This window comes from Zootermopsis nevadensis, unplaced genomic scaffold (genome assembly GCF_977971745.1).
Source record: "Zootermopsis nevadensis isolate Lab colony 2312 unplaced genomic scaffold, Znev_1.0 Znev_ptg000027l, whole genome shotgun sequence".
Lineage (NCBI taxonomy): Eukaryota > Metazoa > Arthropoda > Insecta > Blattodea > Termopsidae > Zootermopsis > Zootermopsis nevadensis.
The window spans coordinates 795772-823184 of record NW_028259159.1 but is presented as its reverse complement, the minus strand read 5'-3'; the positions used below and the strand labels follow the sequence as shown (position 1 = coordinate 823184).

At 38.2% G+C, this 27413-nt stretch overlaps 2 long non-coding RNA genes across 3 annotated transcripts; one reads left to right on the top strand and one right to left on the bottom strand.

Annotated features, from left to right (window-relative positions):
* The first annotated feature begins 12 nt into the window (after positions 1-12).
* LOC110828511 (uncharacterized) lies at positions 13-18203 on the top strand. 2 transcript variants are annotated; one of them, XR_015537239.1, is made up of 3 exons: positions 13-420; positions 2400-2507; positions 16586-18203. It is a non-coding gene; the product is annotated as an uncharacterized LOC110828511 (long non-coding RNA). The 2 variants fall into 2 exon arrangements; XR_015537238.1 differs by lacking the exon at positions 16586-18203 and adding an exon at positions 5557-16072 and having other exon boundaries at positions 42-420.
* On the bottom strand, positions 566-5409 carry LOC147872443 (uncharacterized). The gene is made up of 2 exons (XR_015537240.1): positions 3740-5409; positions 566-1081 (listed from the first exon to the last, which is right to left on the bottom strand). It is a non-coding gene; the product is annotated as an uncharacterized LOC147872443 (long non-coding RNA).
* Positions 18204-27413: the final 9210 nt, after the last annotated feature.

Below are 27413 nucleotides of genomic sequence, written 5' to 3'. Positions count from 1 at the left end.
ACAGATAAGTGAAATGCTGCGCCATATATTGGCGAGTGCATGAACTAATGCAAAGATAAGTGAATGCCGCACCATATGCGAATTCGGTATTACTTTCTCTATACTGTCTATATGAGGGCCTCCAATATCAAATCCCACCAATAATTATAACTAATTTAGAATCACTGGTATTCGGGAGGAACTCAACATAATGTTTACGATGAGGTCAAAATATGTAAGCTTATTAAGTCGGTCTGATTTCACTCGTATTGCGCAGATTCGTGGCAAATCCCGTTTAAAAATTGAGGTTAGGTGCTTTCAGGCGTGTGCAACAGAAGTTGGTGTGTATGCACTTGGCGAAGAGTGACGATTACAACAAGCATGTAGTAAGCATGCCAAATACTTAAGTTTTGCAACATTTTTAAGATACTTCTTTGCTAGGTTGGTATCATATATTTTCCGTTATATATGTGTATGTTTATACTGTCTGCAGCCTAAAAAAGAAACAACTGCCAATATATTGTTGAGAAAGCTATTTTCTTGGCTTTCTAAAGATATTCGCTATATAGAAGAATGTTTCTAATAATAAATTTTAGACACAAGTGAAGTATATATTTTATGCCATATACAAATTATGCACGATGAGTAATTTCTTAGAAATTTGACAAAGTTTATTGTGACATATATGGTACAATCTAGTGGTTATATTTGACCAATACAATCAAAGAACGAATTCTGCGAGATAACCCAGTATGAACCTTAATGAAAATATGCTGTGCATGTTTGGAGATGAGACACATAGATGAACAGATACCATACCATTAGTTGTTTACTTTATGCACTTTGTGTAAAGAACAAAAATGTTGGTATATTTAGACCCCAACATATACATATAAAAAAAGAACACTTGTATGACACCTAAAGAAACTTTGAGGGATGTCATTAGGGCAAATAGTAGCCATCATACAAATGATTACAGTCAGTGAGTATTACCTGTGATGAGTCTTACAGGCATCACCTGTGCTCGTGCGATCTGGCCATTGCACTCTTACAGCAGTCTGCAGCAGAAGTCACACAATGGAAGCCATTGATGGGTTGAAACCTGCAATATGTGCAATAGTATGATATATGACACTGGGAGAACTGATTTGTTTCAGGCACAGCCATTCAGTGGATACTAATTTTTATTGTTCCAATATCATCTTCCCCTACATTTCTGTGAACTTTAGTAGTTTAATTATCAACAAATGACTTTAAACCAGATTGCTGTTGTTGCATTCGAGGGTAGTTCTTCCCACTTTGCAGTTTGCGTTCACTACAAATAATCGTGGTGCGTGCAGAACGTATAGGCTTGTAGGGCCAGTTGGTGGAACTCCTGCCACATGTTGGGTAAGATGTGCATAGATATGATAACACAAGTCCAAGTTGCCTAGTAATTGACATTTGGTTCACATCACTATACTTCAGACATGTATTCTTAAGTAACCATAATTTACTGATGCTTTCTAAGTTTATCAGTTTGCTAGAAACATTCATGTACATTGTGTCAAGGTGTGGGGGTCAATAGCCATTCTGTATTATGTTTAGTCTACTGAAACCCAGGTGTGTAGTCATAGTGGATGAGGGGACACTCAATATTAGGCATATATTGAAAGTATATCAATTACCTTTTGAAGCGACACAGCTCTTGAATTGCTGTCAGGAAGTATGAATACTTCACCCATTGCATGTCATACATCTGTAATATTCATTGCTTGTATGTCTTCCACAATACTGTGTGAGAGCACAGAACTCAGACACAAAAGGATAATTTTTCAGACGGGGTTCTGAAGGTAGCGAAAAATTGAATTGTGGCATTCTCTGATGTCTGTAGGTCACAAAATGAACTACTTTAATCAGTGGCATGCTTCTTTTAGCATGAAACACTAAATCATTTGCATTCAAGACATGTACTATCCATTCATGCTCATTAGAAGGTATTTAATCAGTAGTACATGATGATATTTTTTTTCTTGGTAAATCATTTATTTCTGTGACACAAACATCTTAGAGTATAAAGAATTCAAGAATGTGAACTACTGAGCTGATGGCATTAAATAAAGCAATGAAAGGGTTGAAAAGACATTAATTGAATTGGTTCATTAAACTGCATAATATTTCAAATCATACTATATCTTTTTGGTTGTATTATGTCTTGGCTAGAAGATGTGATTAATAATTTTATAATTGTAGTAATCAATTTAGACCATTAGTCTTTTCTGCTGATGAAGTTGTCTGTGTACATGGAAATTCTGCACTTGTCCATCTTCCATGTTTCTTTGAGCTTTATACTGGCAAAAGCAATGTTTTATGCTACTTGTCTTGGAACTATCAAAAATTATTTTAAAAATAATTTTTACATGCCCAACTTTGTCTTTCAGGGATCAACTGTGTCCCCAGCAGCCAAAGTTGTACATTGAACTACAGCTGCAAAAACCTGAGGACAAGAATTGATACATGACTTTGAAAAGGCTATGCTGTATTCTGTAGTAAGTCAAGCAGTTGAACAAGTATGGCTAATGCCTGATATTCCTTGCATTAATGTCACTGTGTATTTGTAGTTCACCAGTCTGCTCTAGAGAATGGTTTTCATTTATTAATTCTGTAATTATAGTCATACTTCAGATGGCTAGTTGTGCTATGTGGTTTTACACTTAATTTCATATTGTTATATTTAATAATTGCTTCAAATTTATGTATGTATAGAATTTTAGATGAATTCTCAGTAATTATAAGAGGTTTTGACAAATCAAACATAATATCTTTAAGATTTTCGCTTTGTCATAAACACAGAAATCAATTTCTGGGTTAAAAAATAAACGTGATTATGAGGATAAAGCTTAAACCAGAAAATACAGTGTAGTAGTTAGCACTCTTGTGTTATATTTGGGAGGACTTGTGTTCAAATCTTGGTCTGGATATCACGCTCAATGTCTCTGCCTCTCCAGGCAAATTCTGCATGGTAGCTTGGAACAAGGCTGAGTCTCGTCCTCCCTCAATTATACCGTCATATGATGCAGTTGGCAATTTAAGAGAGGAGAATCATATTATGTTATGATGCACATAAATAAAGCAATGTCATGACATCTTCCTACAGAATTAGGATATGAGGTTTTCATGATAGTGAGTCTGACGATTGCTGTCTTCTGGGTTATAGTGCCGTGTTGTCTGGTAGAAGTTTACGAACGTTTCGGGGTCCTTGCTACCTCCATCTTTATGATAAGTGATGGAGGCAGCAAGGGTCTCTGAAGTTATATTATTAATAGACAGATATATGTACCTGAAATAATACAATTGTGTTTGGGCATTTCTTTCATATTTTACTCACAAATAGAAATCTGGTGACAGGGTATATTGGATTTGGTTAGTTTAATATAATTAATTCGATTACAAATAATAATGCAATGTGTCGAATAAAAATAGAAAGATCTATCGACACTTCTATCCAATAAATTTTTAATAGGAAGATTCAACATGATTGGTCAATATGTATAACTTTCGAATGCATTCGATGAAAATCATTTCCAATAAAAACCTACGAAATGCCCTTTGGTAGTTATAATGTACTACTGAATAGCTGCTACACGCTACCCAGGCACAGCAGATGGAGTTGCAGGAACAATGTGGAAAAAACGGATGGCCACAATTAAATTGAAAACAATGAAGGAGAGAGAACAAGAAATATAAATTCAAATACAATTTGTCATGCTTCCGCACTCACCAACATTCTACTTGCTTTAATGATGAGTTGTGGCTCTTCCATGCTACGTCTAACTGCAGGTGATTTGTCTGGAAAATTATATTCACAAGCACTCGTGATGGATAATCAGTCTTCCAACGTCTGTGATGTTGCACCGTGTAATCTCGTAGAAAGTGACTGACGTTACTGTCTCCATCATCAAGGTCGTGATGACATGAAATGACATCTCGCCCATTATTACAAACATTCTACAGACCTTAAAAATAGAAGTATCATTAAAGCCGGGTACAATGCAGAAGATCACTTTTATTTTATTATTTTTATTTTGCTCTGACTTTCTTCTTTGTGGCTATATACAACCCACCATATTCAATAAAATTTTATGTTCATGTAATTTTGTTTTGGGGTATGTCACAAACAAAAATAATTTTGAAACATTACAGAGTTATAATGTGAACATGGAAATCAATTAAAACAAAACAGAATATTATGAAATTGAACCTGCCATGTATATGAACACTTGGCAGCTCTCAAATGAAAAAGGAATTCAGGTTAGGTTAGGTTAAGCGCTCAAATTGCCATGGCATGATTTGTAACAGGAAACTTCTTGAACACCTGAATGAATGCTCAGAGAAGGCCACTGAAGGAGGGGTCCAGTTACCAGAAAAATATTTCAAAAAATCTATCCTGTTTGGCCAAGGAACGATGCATTTCCTTGAACGTAAATCTCAAATTACTATTATTACAGTAGATAATTATAATGAAATTAGAATAATATCTATTTCACGTGTGTTTCAAATACTACCTAATAGTTTAATCATGCTCATCCGTACTTTCTCATATTTATCAAAATCGGTCTGGCAGATTTTTCATATCAAGTGCCATTCCACTCAATGTTCACTGCGTGACCTTCGGCAGACACTTATACGACCACGCTACCAAACTGGACGAAATGGGAAAGGGTTTTCTCAAGGCCATTTCGGTTCTCCGCTTTCAGTATCATTCCACCTCTGTTCTATATTCATCTAGGGGAAGGACAATGAACCCAAGGGCGGACACATTTCCACGCAAACACATACGTGACACATCGCAACAAAAATAACATTAGAGAATGAATAGATTTGAAGATGGATTTTACTGGGTACTCAAATGAAAGATAAACGTCGAAGGAAACTTGTTAAAATCATTCTCAAACTCACTTCTGGAAAACCCTTAATCTGATGTTCTACTCTACTTACAGTAACTTGAATACAACCAAAAACAGCAGTGATGATTTAACAAAACATTCTTCATGCCAAGCCTACAAATATTTCAGACCCACCAAAATAAAACTTACTAAAAGGTACATGAAGATTTATATAAGCGCCAATTTATGTAAGCCAGTGAGGTCTAACATTAAACTCCGTACACAGATCTGTATAAGAGAAACAAATATTTTAAAATCCGCTAAACCAACAGGGAAAAAAATATCGAAAAAAATTACCGTCAGACGAGCACAATCAACCAATAGGCGTTTACGCATTGCCAAAAACATTATTATCATGCTTCAAGGGCTATTAAAATGCGTAGATCACGAATTATAATAAAATACAATCCAAACAGTACGATAAAAAATTTTGGTTTAGTCAATGCAAAGTTGACCTAAATTTCGGGAATGCACCGTTCTTTGTTTCACCCGCTCGCCACGTTGAGGCACAGGATGTGAGCGGGACCTGAAACAATCAAAACAAACGAAACGCCTTCTATAAGAAGAGAACCAAAGAAATGTGAATTAACAACATCAACGAAAACAACTTACCTGTGCCGTTGGCAATCCTGATCTCTTTCTTCTGTTGCAGATACACAAACTTCGTGATTTAATGAAGGCGTGGAATATCTGATGATTGGAGTTGCCCACTTTCAGTGGTACAACTCACCTCTTCTACTCAGTCACATGAATCGAATTCATCTCAAAACAAAACCTCGACGGTTCTACGCATTGAAGATGCAACTAACGTCTCTCGAGTTCGACGGACGAACCGATCGGTTATAAAACAAAATCTCGATAACGAGGCCCTACCAACGATCTGACTCTGACTTGCCTACGTGATTACAGAAAACAAAATTTCTCGTCCTATTAAGAGGTGAAATTGCAGCTTCCATACTAGTAACAATTCAAACTCGATTTGATTTTGAGATAAACGTATTATTACGAGATTAAGTTTTCATTCGCGTAAAATTCCAATGCCTACGGTACACCGGCGATCCCACTGCCACGTAAAACGCAAATGTAACTGACCGATTAATAACCTGCATTTTATTGTCACGTAATAACTATTCGCGCGCACTAAGAGTTTCTTCAAAGTAATAACATTCAATTTTTTTCTCTAAGTTGAATCTCCAGTTCACAATACAGCCTGAAAAAGAACATTAATCTCAAAGACAAACCTAACACACACGGTACTAAGATGAAGCCATGACCAGCCTGGGGGCGGACTGACATGATAAGACCGTGTCCCAGCTAATGTCCTGCAAAAGAACGCCCATCCAAAAGAGTTAGAAAAAAAGTTTTGGTTCTACGTTACAGAGTACGCGCTGCTCCTCTAGAAGAGGTCCTTGGATCGATGCCTGAAACTGAAAATCACACCACCACACAGCACAACACCACACAGCACAACACCACACATCACTGCACCACACAACACCACACAGCACAGCGTCGCAGACACTTGAGAGAGCCTTGTATTAGATTGAGCACTCATTTTTCGCAAGGAAGATGAAGGGGGACACGCCCCTGCTTGAAAATAAGAATCACAAGATCAAAAAATCCGCCCTTTAACGACAATATTCTATATACAGCAGATTTAACCCACTGCGCAGGCGCTAAATTGACGATTCACTATTAAATAGACACGACGCGTCTCCTCCCGCGAGCACAAGAAATTAAACTCGCGAACCACACACTACCAACCTGACAAATGAGATAATAATTTGCCTGTAAAATCTGTGATTAGTGAACCTAAACTTCTTATCGTGCTTAAAATCTGACGATTCAAGTACATACCTAAATAAATAATCTTCCTCGCTGTAAACGTCATATAAAAATCAAGAACGTCAAGACCGGCTGGCCACATAGAATGCACGTAGCAAATACGAAAGACGCAGGGGCAGCTTAGGCAATTTCGAAGGCAGACAAATGCAACAGGAAACGTTAAACAGTTGTGACACACACATAAATAAACAGAAGTAAAACAACAACACAGATCAAATACCGGGCTCCATACACTGCAGGTTGCATTCCAAAGATAAAAAGATCAAACCCAGGCAACTTACCTTCTGTATTTACTGACGCTTTCGTGTTTTTATTCAGATTTCGCACACTAGTCCGCCCCCACCAATTACCCCGACATATTATTCACCTGACCTTAACCTCGGCAAATAAAGCCGTGACCTTAACCTCGGCAAATAAAGCCGTGACCTTAACCTCGGCAAATAAAGCCGTGACCTTAACCTCGGCAAATAAAGCCGTGACCTTAACCCCGGCAAATAAAGCCGTGACCTTAACCTCGGCAAATAAAGCCGTGACCTTAACCCCGGCAAATAAAGCCGTGACCTTAACCTCGGCAAATAAAGCCGTGACCTTAACCTCGGCAAATAAAGCCGTGACCTTAACCTCGGCAAATAAAGCCGTGACCTTAACCTAGGCACAATAAAGCCGTGACCTTTACCTCGGCAAATAAAGCCGTGACCTTAACCTCGGCAAATAAAGCCGTGACCTTAACCTCGGCAAATAAAGCCGTGACCTTAACCTCGGCACAATAAAGCCGTGACCTTAACCCCGGCAAATAAAGCCGTGACCTTAACCTCGGCAAATAAAGCCGTGGCGTTAACCTCGCCACAATAAAGCCGTGACTTTAACCTCGGTAAGTAAAGCCGTGACCTTAACCTCGGCACAATAAAGCCGTGACTGTAACCTCGGCAAATAAAGCCGTGACCTTAACCTCGGCATAATAAAGCCGTGACCTTAACCTCGGCAAATAAAGCCGTGGCGTTAACCTCGGCACAATAAAGCCGTGACTTTAACCGCGGCAAGTAAAGCCGTGACCGTAACCTCGGCAAATAAAGCCGTGATTTTAACCTCGACAATATAAAGCCGTGACCTTAACCTCGGCATAATAAAGCCGTGACCTTAACCTCGGCAAATAAAGCCGTGACCTTAACCTCGGCAAATAAAGCCGTGACCTTAACCTCGGCAAATAAAGCCGTGACCTTAACCTCGGCAAATAAATCCGTGACCTTAACCTCGGCAATCTAGTGCTGTGACCCTATCCTAGCCACAATAGTGACGTGACCTTAACCTCGGCTATCTAGTGCTGTGACCCTATCCTAGCCACAATAGTGACCTGACCTTAACATCATTCCATTGCCGTGACCCTTTCCTTGTAACAATTGTGCTGTGACCCTATCCTAGACACAATAGTGACCTGACCTTAACATAATTCCATTGCCGTGACCCTATCCTTGTAACAATTTTGCTGTGACCCTATCCTAGCCACAATAGTGACCTGACCTTAACATCATTCCATTGCCGTGACCCTATCCTTGTAACAATTGTGCTGTGACCCTATCCTCGCCACAAGACTGACGTCAACTTAACCTCGACACAATAGTGCCGTAACATTAAATGCGACACAATATTTCTATAACAAAAACCTCGACACAAAAGTGCCGTGACAATATAAACGACACAATAATGCCGTGACATTACCCGCGACACAATAGTGCCGTAACATTAAATGCGACACAATATTTCTGTAACAAAAACCTCGACACAAAAGTGCCGTGACAATATAAACGACACAATAATGCCGTGACATTACCCGCGACACAATAGTGCCGTAACATTAAATGCGACACAATATTTCTGTAACGAAAACCTCGACACAAAAGTGCCGTGACAATATAAACGACACAATAATGCCGTGACATTACCCGCGACACAATAGTGCCGTAACATTAAATGCGACACAATATTTCTGTAACGAAAACCTCGACACAAAAGTGCCGTGACAATATAAACGACACAATAATGCCGTGACATTACCCGCGACACAATAGTGCCGTAACATTAAATGCGACACAATATTTCTGTAACCAAAACCTCGACACAATAGTGCCGTTACAATATAAACGACACAATAATGCCGTGACATTACCCGCGACACAATAGTGCCGTAACATTAAATGCGACACAATATTTCTGTAACAAAAACCTCGACACAAAAGTGCCGTGACAATATAAACGACACAATAATGCCGTGACATTACCCGCGACACAATAGTGCCGTAACATTAAATGCGACACAATATTTCTGTAACAAAAACCTCGACACAAAATGCCGTGACAATATAAACGACACAATAATGCCGTGACATTACCCGCGACACAATAGTGCCGTAACATTAAATGCGACACAATATTTCTGTAACAAAAACCTCGACACAAAAGTGCCGTGACAATATAAACGACACAATAATGCCGTGACATTACCCGCGACACAATAGTGCCGTAACATTAAATGCGACACAATATTTCTGTAACAAAAACCTCGACACAATAGTGCCGTTACAATATAAACGACACAATAAAGCCGTGACCTTAACCTCGACACAATAGTGCCGTAACATTAACCCCTTCAAACTAGTGCCGTGGCCCTAAATTTGTCGAACTGGCATGCTCACCCTATCATTGTCCTTGCGTCAATCGGTCTGCATGTCTGTCACACGAATAAATATTTACCTTTTCTTATAATATTTTCATCGATTGAGTATCTAGTTTTTTATTTTAAATACAAGAATTTCATTGGTCCTTTTTCGTTAGGCTTTCTCACCGCCTCGGACGAATGGAAAATGTATTTCTTCTATCCACAAAAATTAAGTAAAATTAATTTCCGAATCGTTGACGAATATTAGAAAAAGTTTGATCGAATTTCATTTGTCAACGAACTGCGTACCACATTGTGCGAATCTCTGTGTAATATAACTCCGTTTATTCGAAATGCTGGTTTAGTATTCAGTTAGAGAATTCTAAAGGAAGGATACGTCGAGCCCTGAATTTAATTGTAAATCGAATTTTGGACACACGTTCAGAATAATTTCTGGGTCCAAAGAAGCAGACAAGTTTAGTTTACACACACACATGAACGTTCAAATGGTGTTAGTTAAGCTACTGTTTGCCGGCCATGCATACATGCAGAAGTAATACCCCAAGCAAGAGAGAGAGAGAGAGAGAGAGAGATTATAAAAGTAGTGTTGGGTTTGTTTGTGTGTTAGAAGGTTTAGTAATTTGAACAGATCATGTGTGGTAACTGAAATAAAAAGATTTTTGTATCAGTCTGTGACATCACGTTGTTTTGAGTGACGTCATTTTTATTTGTGTTATTACCTACACGAAGTAGCAGCAAATTAAACGAACTAAATTTAATCTGAGATTCTGAGATCGTATGCAGTCATTTTAAGAATTACTTAATATCTTGTCGAATTCGTGGCTGATTATCAACTGCGTAAAATTTGCAGGCGTAAGGAAAGAGAACAATTTTAATAAACTCTTACCGTTGTAATATTAAAAAAGACATGTCTCATAATATTTCGTAAGTTCTTTATTTCTCTGTAGATGCGTACCCGATCGCACTCTCGTGTCGGTGAGCGTAATCTAAATACCAATAAAGAATCAAGAATTTCTTCCAAGATTAAGATTTAGAGCCGAGAAACTATGACGTTCGTAAAATCGTGTAATTTTCAATGTCAATCACTTATTAATCAAAACAATTCTTGTGGCTTGTAACCGATGTCAAAATCTACAATCACAAGTCTTTAACGTAAACACGCTCCTCAAAGTCATTGAATACGTATTTCTGCACACACCGACCGCTATGCGCGCGTCGTTTGTTTATGTTCTGTCGTATCTGTCCGTCCGCTGTGGCTGATCAAGTCAGGTGTTAGGGGGCACTGTCCTTGACGAATTCAGGAAGAACTTTACGCTGGGGAGTCCAATTTCAGCGTGGGAATGGAATGAATGCTCTTCAAACGCATTGCGGATTCTCGGCTACTAATTCTGTAGAAGACACGTCAAAACATTCGCTTCGTCCAAAATTCGCAGGGTAAAGAAATGTTTCTTTCGAGGAAATTAAGAAACGCTCTAACAAGTGGGCAAGTTTAGAGTCTCAAAAATATATTTGCGGTTCTATTCAGTGGAAAGTCATTTGGGATGGTGAAAAAACATGTCATGAGCACACCAGTGAACACTTCCTGCCATCAGAAGTGCAGTTATATTATCCCATCATCAGAACTCTTGTATATTCCGCCCCAATCATCAGCACCCCTGTTCTTCCCCTATCATGAGCACAATAGTGCTTCCTTCCTATCAACTTCTTCTTCTCCTTCTATGGCTCTACAGTCCATATTCGGTCCATGACCTCCTCAATTCTCCTCTTCCATTCGGTCCTATTGTTATGTCCTTCCTGTCATCAGCACAACAATGCATGTTTTCTATCATCAGCACAGCAGTGCTTCCTTCATATCATCAGCACAACAATGCATGTTTTCTATCATCAGCAGAATAATGCAAATCTCCTATCATCATCAGAATAATACATGTCTCCTATCATCAGCACAGTAATGCATGTTTTCTATCATTAGCACAATAATTCAAATCTCCTAACATCATCAGAATATTACATATCTCCTATCATCACCACGATATTGCTTCCTTCTTATCATCAGCACAACAATGCATGTTTTCTATCATCAGCAGAATAATGCAAATCTCCTATCATCATCAGAATAATACATGTCTCCTATCATCAGCACAGTAATGCATGTTTTCTATCATCAGCACAATAATTCAAATCTCCTAACATCATCAGAATATTACATATCTCCTATCATCACCACGATATTGCTTCCTTCTTATCATCAGCACAACAATGCATGTTTTCTATCATCAGCAGAATAATGCAAATCTCCTATCATCATCAGAATAATACATATCTCCTATCATCAGCACAGTAATGCAAATCTCCTATCATCAGCACAGTAGTGCTTCCTTCCTATCATCAGCCAATAATGCAAATCTCCTATCATCATCAGAATAATACATGTCTAATATCATCAGCACAGTAATGCATGTTTTCTATCATCAGCACAATAATTCAAATCTAACCATCAGAATATTACATATCTCCTATCATCACCACGATATTGCTTCCTTCTTATCATCAGCACAACAATGCATGTTTTCTATCATCAGCACAATAATGCAAATCTCCTATGATCAGCACGATAGTGCTCCCTTCTTATCATCAGCAGAATAATGCAGTCTCCTATCATCAGCACGATAGTGCTCCCTTCTTATCATCAGCAGAATAATGCAGTCTCCTATCATCAGCACGATAGTGCTCCCTTCTTATCATCATCAGAATAATGCAGTCTCCTATCATCAGCACGATAGTGCTCCCTTCTTATCATCAGCAGAATAATGCAGTCTCCTATCATCAGCACGATAGTGCTCCCTTCTTATCATCAGCAGAATAATGCAGTCTCCTATCATTAGCACGATAGTGCTCCCTTCTTATCATCAGCACAATAAAGCATATCTCCTATCATCAGCACGATAGTGCTCCCTTCTTATCATCAGCACAATAAAGCATATCTCCTATCATCAGCAATGTAGGTCACGCCCTATTATATATATATATTTTTCATTACAAGATGATAATCCACTCTTGCGCTAAAGAAGTAAATACTCTGGCCTGTGTTGTAGTTGTCGATTATAACAGCATTTCGCTACTCCTAGTTCATCTATAATTAAATTCACATTATTAATCTGTCGGGGGTGCTTACTGATAGAATTGGCTATAATAACTTATATTATTCCCTGCCTAATTAGCTAGACGATGTCACATACTCAGTTATAAAGCCTGAAAATAAAGATAACATAGTAATGCAATTCATCTTAATTCACTATCATGATGACCGATGACTAGAGAAACTGAATAAAAACACGATAACATCAGTAGAACCAGATGATCAGCGGTGAGGGTTCGATCCAAACACCTTCCCATTGCAACAAGCTGTGTATAAACCAAGTAAATAAACAGTGTTCATGTTAAACACCGATTTATAAATGTCGCCAACATACCTGTAATCATATACTATTACATTGCTGTGTAAAGTAGCTAATTATTTTAATTTCATTTCAAATTTGTTTCAAACGGAACTAATCAAATTTTACTGTTTGATATTTACGTATTGTTTACTCTATATCATGTATTCAGAAATAAAAATTGCTCTCGCTTATGAAACGCAATTAAATATGTCTACAGCTTTGCAGTAGCCTCACTTAATTTACATACTACAGACAATTAAATAGTGAAACTTTACAAGAAACCTTCGACAAAATTATTTTGTACGTCAGAAAAATCTTTAATTGTCGATTTATAATATGATTCGTATCAGCATTAAAATTCATATCTGGTATAAATCTAACACTTCTGAAATTAAAAATGGCTACATCCTCTGCAATGAATTATCGTACTATTTACAACGATCGTGATTTGAATTACATCTATATTGTTAAATAAGTAACATATTTTTACGTATTTAAATTTTTGAAACTATATGGCCATTATTCATATGTTTAAACTTTGATAATAAAATATTAATTAAATATTTAATATTTCTAACTAGCAAAAAATAGCGCCATTATAACCACAGCAAACACCAATAAAAAGAGGGGCGCAATAATACATATAAACTTCGGAAGTAGTTCATGTTTGATTCCTTACCGCGAAAAATAGTTACAGAATTCCTGACCTGCATTGTAAATACAGTAGAAATTATAATTAAATATTTTGAAGAAATTCCTGATAAAATATATAATAAACACTTCATTATTAATATTATTATTATTTCAAACCGACGTGAACTTCGAACTTTGTAGGGCACTACTTTATGACGTCATCCAGGAAACTAGTGACAAGTTCTTTCTGGAAGTTTCTATCAGCAAGCGGGCGCCAAAATAACGTAAAAGTGCACCTTGTTACCTAAACACTTCGCAAATAGTTCTCCATCCATAAATACACAATTCCTGACCTAACAAATTTATAATTCCATCGAAACTTCAATTTCACAATTTTAATAAATTTTGAATAAAAATTAAAGTAAACACTTTGTTATTATTTCAACTGACGTAACGCACTAACTTTCGGGGGGGATGGTTTTGGACGTCACCTTGCAAACTACCGTCAACTTATTTCTGCACGTTTCTCACTGCTTTTAATTAATCTGTAATTACACGAACTAATCACCAAAAGTTTGCATGTCGCCTAAGTCATGGGGATGGAATGTATTTCACCTAAAAACCCGATTATTTACCTGTATTTCTCTGCACAAGTAGGAGCCCGGCTCACACACATCCACTCCCTACAAAACTCAATGGCTCTCTGATGTCACTGCGCGGGCACCTAGAGCGATCCAGGGTTCACCTGGCTGCCAGCACGGAAACGCTGCCTTAGCGGCGGATCCAAGGAATAATCTGTGTGTCAGTTGCCCAGTTATTACGATTTTTTTAACATTATTAAAAGAGCCCATATTTTTAAAGAAACATTACTCAGGCGCGTATATCTGTAATTAATTAAACTCTCTCTCCCTCCGTCTCTCTCTCTCACACACTTCGCGCCTGACGTCACGGGGTTTAATTCGCCCTCTTATCACAGTCGTGCCGGTTCACCTTCTTCCCCATTTGTATCACTCCGCGTCCTCTTGATAAGACGAGGGAATAATCACGTATTATTATGATTTTTTTAACATTATTAAGAAAGCCCATATTTTTAAAGAAACATTACTCAGGCGCTTATGTCTGTAATTAATTAAACTCTCTCTCCATCCCACTCTCTCTCTCTCACACACTTCGCGCCTGACGTCACGTGGTTTCATTCAGTCCGCTCAGCCCCGTCGTGCCGGTTCACCTTCTTCCCCAATTGTATCACTCCGCGTCCTCTTGATAAGACGAGGGAATAATCACGTATTATTATGATTTTTTTAACATTATTAAGAAAGCCCATATTTTTAAAGAAACATTACTCAGGCGCGTATATCTGTAATTAATTAAACTCTCTCTCCCTCCATCTCTCTCTCTCACACACTTCGCGCCTGACGTCACGGGGTTTCATTCGCCCTATCACCTCAGTCTTGCCGGTTCACCTAGTTCCCCATTTGTATCACTCCGCGGCCTCTTGATAAGACGAGGGAATAATCGCGTATTATTATGATTTTTTAACCCTCTCAAGAAAGCCCATATTTTTAAAAGAAGCATTTCTCAGGCGTGTAAGTCTGTAATTAATTAAATTCCAGTCCCAGTGCAGCAAATACAAAAACATTGCACCTTCAGAAAATCCTGCATTCTCAATTCATTCTCTGCCTTGAAATCCAAACCACGTTTACATCACGTCGTTATGCCCCTTAATCTGACCCCACAACGAACTGGGTTCTTAGTAACAAACTAATTAATACCACCCCCTCAGCTTCAGAGACTTCCCGATACGAAAGTTTGTTGGACCATTGCTTTGTTTTAAGTTTGTAGGCTGGTATATCTTCCAGATATGATGGGGTTCATAGCCGAGCAAAGGAAATACGACTTTTATAACTCAATTCATGTCCGAGTAATAGAAACATTTTCTACGCTATTTTAATGCGTTCAGACTGCGTGGTGAAGGATTTTAATAAAGGTACAGTTTACATTTACTGAGTCGTTTAATTTGTCCCTTACTTTTACGAAAGGAGAATGTACATCAGTCAGTTCACTAAACCTTGTCTATGGACTCTGTCTTAACTAGAGATCCCAACACACAGATACTGAAGTAAGGGTGGAGTAGTATGTTACAAGTGCACCTGTTCTAGGCTTGCGTTAGGTCAGTTCAGGGTTGAGTGACTCAGAAATCTGTAGGGAAAAGAGGTATGCTTACAGCGTTTTAAAGCTGAAGGCACAGTAGCTTTTTCAATGACCTGCTCAGTGCGTGTTTCTGGATGTGTTTCGGGTGAATATCATTTAACATGAGAAAAATACTTTGAACACTAGTGAAATAGGAATATTGGTCATTATGCAATATCACAAAATCAATATACATATGAATTAAAAAGCACGAGGTACTCGTACTAAAAATAGCTCCCCGTCTACTAGTACACTTTTAATACGAGTAGACGTACATTATTAAGATTTACCAGCCAAAGGTTCTTTCATTGAGGCACATTTAATGTAACCGATTATAAAATTAATAATACTGTGTGAAACGTGAATATTATGATTTATTGTTTGAATGGACTCATATTTAATGGTCATTAAAATATACTGAGTGCCCTTGGGAAGAACTCCAGCGTCGAAGTACCAAGGACAGCCAATCCATAAACAGCAGCACACGTATTGAGGAACAAGGAATAGGATCATAATTTTAAAAGTGTTTTTCGGACTCTACTATAAAGTGAGGCTGGGGACATAGGGTACCATTACGATGGTGTGTAAATAAAAATGAGATTCCAATCAAAAGACCAAACCTGATGAGCTTTCAGGTTCTGAAGATGAATCTACTGGGATATCACTTTGCGTTACAATGACCGAGTTTCAGAGGTTTTTACATCCTCTATTCCGTACTCTGATAACGTAGGCAGTAACTACCTCCGAAACGTCGGTAAATATCTACTGACTACACGGAGCAACATTCCAGAAGACAGGGTTTTTTTTAGCAGGAGAAACAAATCTATTACAACGAATAATTGTTGAGAAGCTGATCGTAGTTCAGCTGATAAAAATATTTCCTTTAATATATTTGTCAGGATGTCGTACAACTTGGTAATGATAAGATTGCTTTCATCTCGGGCTGAGGGGCTGTTGCTGTCTTGCGCGCTGCCCCATTGGACGACTTCGTGCGCAGGAACATTCAATTCCGTGTGGCAGCCGTGAACAGGCTGGCCAATGGAAAACTCTTCTACTCCATGGCTTCTCTGTTGTGTGGGGAGAAGTAGCAACGCCCCGCACAGGAACCTGTCGAAGGGGGCTGCAAGCAGGGGCACGGTCAGTGACGTAACATCTTTACTGACACATTCGAAGTGGCTTTAAAACTGCGACGACTTCAGACAGATGGATTCATAGGTAAATTTACATGCGTCCCATAAACCCTGGGTGCACCACAATAAAACAAACATCTTCTCCTTTTTCTTCTCCACTTTATGGGATAGGCGTAATTGCCTCCTCCGGCTTCACAAGTCACTCCATCGTTTTCTGGGTCGTCCCAAGTCTCCCGTGGGTTTGTAGTTATAAGCAATTTTTGATAGTCTGGTATTGTCCATTTCCCGCTGTAATCAATTATTTTTGTAAAAAAGCCTTAATTTCTAGTTCCTCTCTTACGTCTTAATGTTTGGACCTGTTTTGTACGTCCTCCGACTCTCCGGAGAAATCTCATTTCCGCTGCTTGTGTCCTTCTAACATCTCTTTGTGTCGGCACCCAAGTTTCACGTTCATGTGACAGTGGTGGCACAGCCATGACTTAACAAAATTTAATTTTTGATTCTTGTATGGTTTTCTTTTTCGGGGTTCTGTGTATAGTTCCACATGTTGCCTGAAATCGATGTAATTCTTCGTTTGCATCGTTTTCGCATTTGTAACTAAGTATTTGAAGTGTACAACTCGTTTCCAAGACGAGGTTCTCAATGACAATTTTTGATCTTATTGAGTCTTTCCCAACAAAGGTCATGACTTTGGTTTTTCCTGTTATTATTTTGAAATTACATTTCTTACACAGTTCATTTAAATGGTAAGTCATTTTCATTGTTTTGTATTAAAACCTGATCATCAGCAAACATCAGTGTGTTTACGTATACAATTTTCCCATAGGACACCACCGTTTCTTTGAGGGGGGTGGGAATTGGATGTTCCATGGAAACTGGCGTAGGCCCCTGCCAGAGGAGCGAGACAAAGTGTGTCCCACAACTATAGGATAGGCATGGTAAAGAACCTACCCAAGGAAGTAAACCCTGATAGAAAATCGAAACCTTCCATGTTCGGAAGTTAAACTGAATATTGGGAGCCCTCCAACAGAAAACTTTACTTGTAAGCTTCAAAGAAATCAGCCGGGCGGTCTTACACCACGCCAAAGGTGGATTTCATAGAAGGATCATAAAATGTCGAAATCTCAGCTAAAGAGAAACTAGAATACTACAGGAGAAAGCAAAATAAACCATGGTTTGATGAAGAATGTTAAAAACACAAATACGGATAATCTACGTAACGTGCGACGTGAAGCTATTAGAACCTTCAGGAATAAGATAAGGGAATATTTGAAGGGCAAAATTATTGAGATCGATTCAAACATTATGGACAAAAATATTAGAGATTTGAAAACAGGCATAAATTAATTTTAACGAAGAATATCAAACCGACTAATCCGGTAAACGATGATAATGTCAATTTATTTGCAGATACAATGAAAATGTTAAATAAGTGAACAAATCTCTTTAAATAGTTCTTAAATTAACATGGAACTGATTATGTTAGACAGATTAAAATGCATACGGCTGAACTGTTAGTACCAGAACCTAGTTTAGATGAAGTTGAACTAGCAATCGGGAAGTTGAGATGTTATAAATCTCCGGGCATTGATCAAATTCCGCCAAAATTAATTAAAGCAGGTGGCGAAAGGTTGCGTATGGAGATCCATGAGTGTATTCAGTTAATTTTGGGTAAGGAAGAGATGCCATAATAATGGAAGTAACCTTGGATAATGCAGTGATGTTATCGACAATAGAACATGACTGCTTCTTTCCAAATCCATAATATACCATTAATAATCATCTGCAATCATCGTTTGATACTATATAATTTCTGTAGTACCAGTAGAGTCGTTAAATAATCCAAGGATCAACGAGTGATCGCTATTCGAACCCGGTATCTGCAGAATGTCTTGACTGGCTAAGCGACTACTGGCTTCTCAGGAAACACTCGGCTTCGTGGAATAAGGGACTAAGAGTCTGTTGACCTGAAGATACTTACCCTGCCATCTAGTTTCCATTCAATGGTAACAGATATTGATCACAAAGAATCGACCGATTCTTTGTATCTCTAGGTTCCAAATCAAAATTATACTCCCACTTATGCCTGGATCTCCTTTGATGCTTCTAATATAAACTTCAATTCCTCAGTTTCAGAATTCGTATTGTTTGTCCCACGAATTCCAGTAAGTAAGTAATTTAACCCTGAAAATCGAACGCGTCGATATATCGGCACGAGTAGTAACAGCTAAATACTTAGCGATACGATATATCGAGGCTGGCTAATTCTGCTGATGTAATTACATATAAGGCTCCCAGAAGGCGAACAAGGCTGCGTCAGCTACTTTAAACTTCGGTTTACATTTTCCTCAACAGATAGCTCCTGTAGGCTAATAAAAATGTTTTTTAGAACACTCAGGAAGTCGGCCTACTGGCGCTGGCTAAATCTGACGATCTAATTACATATAAGGCTACCGAGTGTCACTATAAGCCTGCATAAGGTAGTTTAAAGGACGTTTAACTCATATTCTCCTCAACAGATAGCTCCTGTAGGCCAACTATGAATATTTTAGAACACTCAGGGAGTCGGAGTAATGGCGCTGGCTAAATATGATGATCTAAAAACACAACGTTGCCAAATGACGATACAAGCGTGCATAAGATAGTTCAAACGACATTTAACTTATATTTTCCTCAAGAGATAGCTGCTAAAGGCGAACAAAAAATGTTTTTTGAACAAATTAAATACGTTGAGCTCATATGTTTACGTCGTTGCGAGTTTTCGGTTTAATTATGCCAAGATAAGTGTTTAGCTTCGTAATTTTTTTGTTATTATAAAGTTTATGTAGTACTTATTATATTTCTTCGTTGTCTTAGTCAGAGTCAATGTTTCCTGATACAGCACCCCTAAATAGCCAGAACATTTGGCACAGATACATTTGAACGACTCATACTGAAATATTTTTCTTGGTCTTCCTTTGGTTTACTTAACTTATTTAATCGACGCTTTATCTGCGGGTTATGCAGCGTCGAGTGGGAAATTTTAAACATTTGAAGAGGGAAGCAAAAATGGCGGAAGAAACAGAAAGGAATATAGAAAATAAAAAATCATTTGCAACGAACATAATTTATGGTATTATGAATTATACAGCTGTCTTTAAAGAAAATGTAAAATTGATAAGGCCGTCAGGGGCCCACGTAGTGGGTACGGGAAATGGCGATCCCGGGCTACCCAGTGTCGGGGGGTATTACCAGAGAACCCTCTCTCTCCAGGGGATATAAATACGGAGGCCTGGTCCTCCAGTTTGGGGGTTGGGCGTGTTGCTAACAACCCCATCCCGTAAAAAAGAAAAACGTTATAGTACCTGAGAACCAAGCCTCGGATTTAGGACGGAGTCGACGAAGACAACAAGGCGTTGCTAAGGAACTACGAATTGGAACATGAAATATACGGACCTTATATAAATCAGGAAAATTTGATAGTGTATAAAAAGAGTAAAGCCTGGATGCAACTTCAATTCAAGTAATCCGCTGGATTGGCGAGGGAATACTAGAGAGAAGAGGTCGTAGTGTATGCTACAGCTGCCAGATAACACATGAATTACGATCTGGTTTCGTCGTACGTAAACGAGTAAAGCGCTCATAGACTATGTACTCTTAGATTAAGAGGAAAATTTCATAATATGAGCCTGATCAGCGTACATGCGCCAACAGAGGATAAAAATTAGGACATCAAATACGATTTGTAATATAAATCAGAAATAGTATTTATTAATGTCCAATAAATTATATGAAAATTATTCTGTGAGATTTTAACGCCAAAATTGGCTTCGAGGAACATGAAAGAACATTGGTAGGGAAATATAGTCTTCATAAAGGAAATAATGACAGTGGATTGAGAATAGTAGCACTGGCCTTGACATAAAATTTAGTGACCAGGCATCACAACGTTCCCTAATAAAAAAATACGTTTAGAAACATGGAGACCTCCAGATGGGGAAACAGAGAATCAGATCGATCATACTATGATCGAAACAAGGCACAGAACAACTGTGACGGATGTAAGAAGTTATCGAGGTGCAAACACAGACCCTAATCATTATTTAGTTATAATAGGAATAAGAGCCCGATTAAATAAAAAGAAATTCCCTAGGAATGTAGTACCAACCCTGAAATATAACATACCTAATTTAAGACAGTCAGAAATTAAAAAAAGGAATAAGAAAATAGGAGTGGAGTACTTTGCAAAGGTTTAGATGAAGGAGGAAAGAGGAAGGAGATTGGAAAGCAGAGGAGGATAAGGATTCCGGGGTAGATTTACTGCATGTAGATAAAAATTGGGGAAATATTAAGATATGAAACTGAGATCATAATTAGATGGAAGGATTGTTTACCTCAACAATGGGGCGAAGGGTTTATGTGTCCGATGTTTAAAAAGGGAGATCAACTTGAATGCCAAAACACACTACTTAATACAGCATATAAAGTGTTTTCAAATATACTATTTCAAAGTCTGCAACCATACGTAGATAAAACTACTGGAAGTTATAAGTGCAGATTTAGGAGTGGTAAATCAGCATCGGATCAGATACGTGCGCTTAGACAGATTATGGAGAAAATGACAGAAAAGGGGGTTAGTACATTCGGTATATTCGTGGATTTTGAAGCTGCCTGCGGGAGCATTGATAGAAACCTGCTCTTCAAGGAAATGGAGGATTCTTCTTATCCAGCAGAATTAACAAGAATAATGGGTTGAGTCGTAACAGATCAAAAATTGATCGGATCTTGTGAATTCGTCAGATACTAGAGAAAAGAATGGGAGTTCAGTGAGAAAGTACATCAATTGCTTATAGATAAAAAAAAATAACTACGACTCTGTTAAGAGAGAAGTGCTATAAAACATTCTAATCCAAATTGCTGTCCCAGAGAAGCTTAGTGAGTCTAATAAAAATGTGCTTAAATGAAACCTGTAGCAAAATTCGTATAGGTAAATATTTATCTGAATCATTTTCCATCAAGAACGGTCTGAAACAAGGAGATTCTTTGTCTCCCTTGCTATATAACTTTGTGTTAGAATGCGCCATCAGGAAAGCCCAAGATAGGCAGGAGGGTTTACAATTGAATGGGGCACATCAGCTACTGGCATATGCTGATGATGTTAATTTATTGGGGGATGATGTAAATTTAATAATGAGGAACAGAAGTTTTACTAGAGGCTAGTAGAAAGGTTGGCCTAGAAATAAATTCAGAAAAAAAATTAAGTACAAGTTAGTATCCCGTCAGCAGACAGGCGGGCAGAATTTTTTAGGATGGCTAACAAATCCTTTTAAAGTGTTAAAAAATTCAAATATTTGGGAATAATAAATCAAAATGATGCTCATGAGGAAATTAGGAGGTGGCTATATTCCGTAAATGCTTGCTACTTCTCAGTTCAAAATATTTTGTCTTCCCTCTGATTTCTAATAACCTGGGATTAAAGTGTACAAAACAATAATTTTGCCAGTTGTTTTGCATGGGTGCGAAACATGGTCTCTCACTCTGAGGAAGGAACATAAATTGCAGGTGTTTGAGAATAGGGTGTTGAGGAGGATATTTGGGCTTACGAAAGAAGACGATGGGGAATGGAGAAAACTGCATAATGATGAGCTTAAAAATTTGTACTCCTCCCCAACATTGTCAGGATGATTAAGTCAAGAAGAATGAGATGGGCGAGGTAGTGGTCGGGAAACCTGAGGGGAAGAGACAGCTGGAGAGACCTAGACTTAGATGGGAGGATAATCACAGGCGGGGTCTATGGGAGATAGGTATTGAAGGAGACTGGATTTTGTTGGCCCAGGTCAGGGTCCAGGGGTGATGAACCTTCGGGTTTCGTAAGCCATCTAGTTAGTTCTTCCAAGTGTCTAAGGCAGTCACAATGAAAACATTTCTTTACGTAGTAAGAAACACAACCAACAGAAAGCAGAAAAGCTGCCAATACAAAGACGGACTGGAACCAGTTGTATGTGGAACGTACAGTCACTAACCCTGACCAATTTAATATTTCACGTGTCTCTGTCCGAGCCGTGCCGATTCAGAATCCCAGCCCTTGGAAGTCTGTTTCCGTGCCGTGCCGTGTTGTGTGTCACTCCCTGGCTGTTCTCACAAACCCCCCAACCAATGAGCGAGGCAAGGCCTCCCATTGGCCAGAACATTATGTGCTATGTAAACAACTGCAAAGAGAATGAGATGGTCCTCTATGCTTGATCCGATTGGGCACAGCGCCACCACATAATGAATAACATCTGAATGTAAACAAAGACGCATTATCTTTGCTTCCTTGCTCTCACACTCTTACTACCAACCCTCAGACACTGAATAGTAAGCAATGATCTGGAATTATTTATCGTAAAAACTTTCACACTATGATGTCCCCAAAGGAAAATAATGATTTCGTAATAACCATTATCAGCTTTAATCTGCACTAATAATTTTATCTTTCACGTTACACGTAACATTAATATTATTAAACGCTTTGAAATTGAAATAAAGCTTGGGTTAAAGATTCCATACTCAGTGGGTTACTTCACGTCTACTTTCAAATATGTGTATGAATGGCAATCAAATTATGAAATGTGTTCCATTATACTAACAGCCAAATTCTCGTATTTTTAAAACCATTTTAATATTGGATTTTCATACACAACGCATAAGGACAGCATAAAATAGGCAAGTTGCTGACATCCACCCGAAACATATCCTGAACCACACACTGAGCAGATCATTGAAAAAACTAATGATCTTTGAGCTTTAAGAATGCTCTAAGCAAGCATGTTTTCGCTGCAGATTCCATACACACGGCCTTCAGCCCTTAATCTGTCACTCAACACTGAACTGACCTAACGCAAGCCGAGAACAGGTGCACTTGTAACATACTACTCCACCCGTCTTCGGTATCTGCGTGTTGGGATCATCTAGTTAAGACAGAGTCCATAGCCAAGGTTTTGTGAACTGACTGATGTACATTCTCCTTTCGTAAAAGTAAGGGACAAATTAAACGACTCAGTAAATGTAAACTGTACCTTTATTAAAATCCTTTACCACGCAGTCTGAACGCATTAAAATAGCGTAGAAAATGTTTCTATTACTCGGACATGAACAGAGTTATAAACGTCGTATTTCCTTTGCCCGGCTATGAAACCCAACATATCAGGAACAGATACCAGCCTACAAACTTAAAACAAAGCAATGGTCCAACAAATCTTCGTTTCGGGAAGTCTCTGAAGCTGAGGGGGTGGTATTAGTCAGTTTGTGACGAAGAACCCAGTTCGTTGTGGGGGTCAGATCAAGGGGCATAATGACGTAATGTCAACGTGGTATAAATTTCAAGGCAGATAATGAATTAAGAATGCAGGATTTTCTGAAGGTGCAATGTTTTTGTATTTGCTGCACTGGGAATGGAATTTATTTAATTAATTACGGACATACATGCCTGAGTAATGTTTCTTTTAAAAATATGGACTTTCTTGACAGAATTAAAAAAATCATAATAATACGCGATTATTCCCTCGTCTTATCAAGAGGCCGCGGAGTGATACAAATGGGGAAGAAGGTGAACCGGCAAGACTGAGGTGATAGGGCGAATGAAACCCCGTGACGTCAGGCGCGAAGTGTGTGAGAGAGAGAGATGGAGGGAGAGAGAGTTTAATTAATTACAGATATACGCGCCTGAGTAATGTTTCTTTAAAAATATGGGCTTTCTTAATAATGTTAAAAAAATCATAATAATACGTGATTATACCCTCGTCTTATCAAGAGGACGCGGAGTGATACAAATGGGGAAGAAGGTGAACCGGCACGACGGGGCTGAGCGGACTGAATGAAACCCCGTGACGTCAGGCGCGAAGTGTGTGAGAGAGAGAGATGGAGGGAGAGAGAGTTTAATTAATTACAGATATACGCGCCTGAGTAATGTTTCTTTAAAAATATGGGCTTTCTTAATAATGTTAAAAAAATCATAATAATACATGATTATTCCCTCGTCTTATCAAGAGGACGCGGAGTGATACAAATGGGGAAGAAGGTGAACCGGCACGACGGGGCTGAGCGGACTGAATGAAACCACGTGACGTCAGGCGCGAAGTGTGTGAGAGAGAAAGAGTGGGATGGAGAGAGAGTTTAATTAATTACAGACATAAGCGCCTGAGTAATGTTTCTTTAAAAATATGGGCTTTCTTAATAATGTTAAAAAAATCATAATAATACGTGATTATTCCCTCGTCTTATCAAGAGGACGCGGAGTGATACAAATGGGGAAGAAGGTGAACCGGCACGACTGTGATAAGAGGGCGAATTAAACCCCGTGACGTCAGGCGCGAAGTGTGTGAGAGAGAGAGACGGAGGGAGAGAGAGTTTAATTAATTACAGATATACGCGCCTGAGTAATGTTTCTTTAAAAATATGGGCTCTTTTAATAATGTAAAAAAAATCGTAATAACTGGGCAACTGACACACAGATTATTCCTTGGATCCGCCGCTAAGGCAGCGTTTCCGTGCTGGCAGCCAGGTGAACCCTGGATCGCTCTAGGTGCCCGCGCAGTGACATCAGAGAGCCATTGAGTTTTGTAGGGAGTGGATGTGTGTGAGCCGGGCTCCTACTTGTGCAGAGAAATACAGGTAAATAATCGGGTTTTTAGGTGAAATACATTCCATCCCCATGACTTAGGCGACATGCAAGCTTTTGGTGATTAGTTCGTGTAATTACAGATTAATTAAAAGCAGTGAGAAACGTGCAGAAATAAGTTGACAGTAGTTTGCAAGGTGACGTCCAAAACCATCCCCCCCGAAAGTTAGTGCGTTACGTCAGTTGAAATAATAACAAAGTGTTTACTTTAATTTTTATTCAAAATTTATTAAAATTGTGAAATTGAAGTTTCGATGGAATCATAAATTTGTTAGGTCAGGAATTGTGTATTTATGGATGGAAAACTATTTGCGAAGTGTTTAGGTAACAAGGTGCACTTTTACGTTATTTTGGCGCCCGCTTGCTGATAGAAACTTCCAGAAAGAACTTGTCACTAGTTTCCTGGATGACGTCATAAAGTAGTGCCCTACAAAGTTCGAAGTTCACGTCGGTTTGAAATAATAATAATATTAATAATGAAGTGTTTATTATATATTTTATCAGGAATTTCTTCAAAATATTTAATTATAATTTCTACTGTATTTACAATGCAGGTCAGGAATTCTGTAACTATTTTTCGCGGTAAGGAATCAAACATGAACTACTTCCGAAGTTTATATGTACTATTGCGCCCCTCTTTTTATTGGTGTTTGCTGTGGTTATAATGGCGCTATTTTTTGCTAGTTAGAAATATTAAATATTTAATTAATATTTTATTATCAAAGTTTAAACATATAAATAATGGCCATATAGTTTCAAAAATTTAAATACGTAAAAATATGTTACTTATTTAACAATGTAGATGTAATTCAAATCACGATCGTTGTAAATAGTACGATAATTCATTGCAGAGGATGTAGCCATTTTTAATTTCAGAAGTGTTAAATTTATACCAGATATGAATTTTAATGCTGATACGAATCATATTATAAATCGACAATTAAAGATTTTTCTGACGTACAAAATAATTTTGTCGAAGGTTTCTTGTAAAGTTTCACTATTTAATTGTCTGTAGTATGTAAATTAAGTGAGGCTACTGCAAAGCTGTAGACATATTTAATTGCGTTTCATAAGCGAGAGCAATTTTTATTTCTGAATACATGATATAGAGTAAACAATACGTAAATATCAAACAGTAAAATTTGATTAGTTCCGTTTGAAACAAATTTGAAATGAAATTAAAATAATTAGGTACTTTACACAGCAATGTAATAGTATATGATTACAGGTATGTTGGCGACATTTATAAATCGGTGTTTAACATGAACACTGTTTATTTACTTGGTTTATACACAGCTTGTTGCAATGGGAAGGTGTTTGGATCGAACCCTCACCGCTGATCATCTGGTTCTACTGATGTTATCGTGTTTTTATTCAGTTTCTCTAGTCATCGGTCATCATGATAGTGAATTAAGATGAATTGCATTACTATGTTATCTTTATTTTCAGGCTTTATAACTGAGTATGTGACATCGTCTAGCTAATTAGGCAGGGAATAATATAAGTTATTATAGCCAATTCTATCAGTAAGCACCCCCGACAGATTATTAAATGTGAATTTAATTATAGATAAACTGGGAGTAGCGAAATGCTGTTATAATCGACAACTACAACACAGGCCAGAGTATTTACTTCTTTAGCGCAAGAGTGGATTATCATCTTGTAATGAAAAATATATTTATAATAGGGCGTGACCTACATTGCTGATGATGATATGCTTTATTGTGCTGATGATAGGAATGAAGCACCACTGTGATGATGTTAGGATGGAAGCACTATTGTGCTGGTGATAAGAAGGACCTAACAATAGGACCGAATGGAAAAGTAGAATTGAGGAGGTCATGGACCGAATACGGACCGGAGAGCCATAGAAGAAGAAGAAGAAGAAGAAGAAGAAGAAGAAGAAGACGAAGATGATAGGAAGGGAGCATTATTGTGCTCATTGTAGGAAGGAAGCAT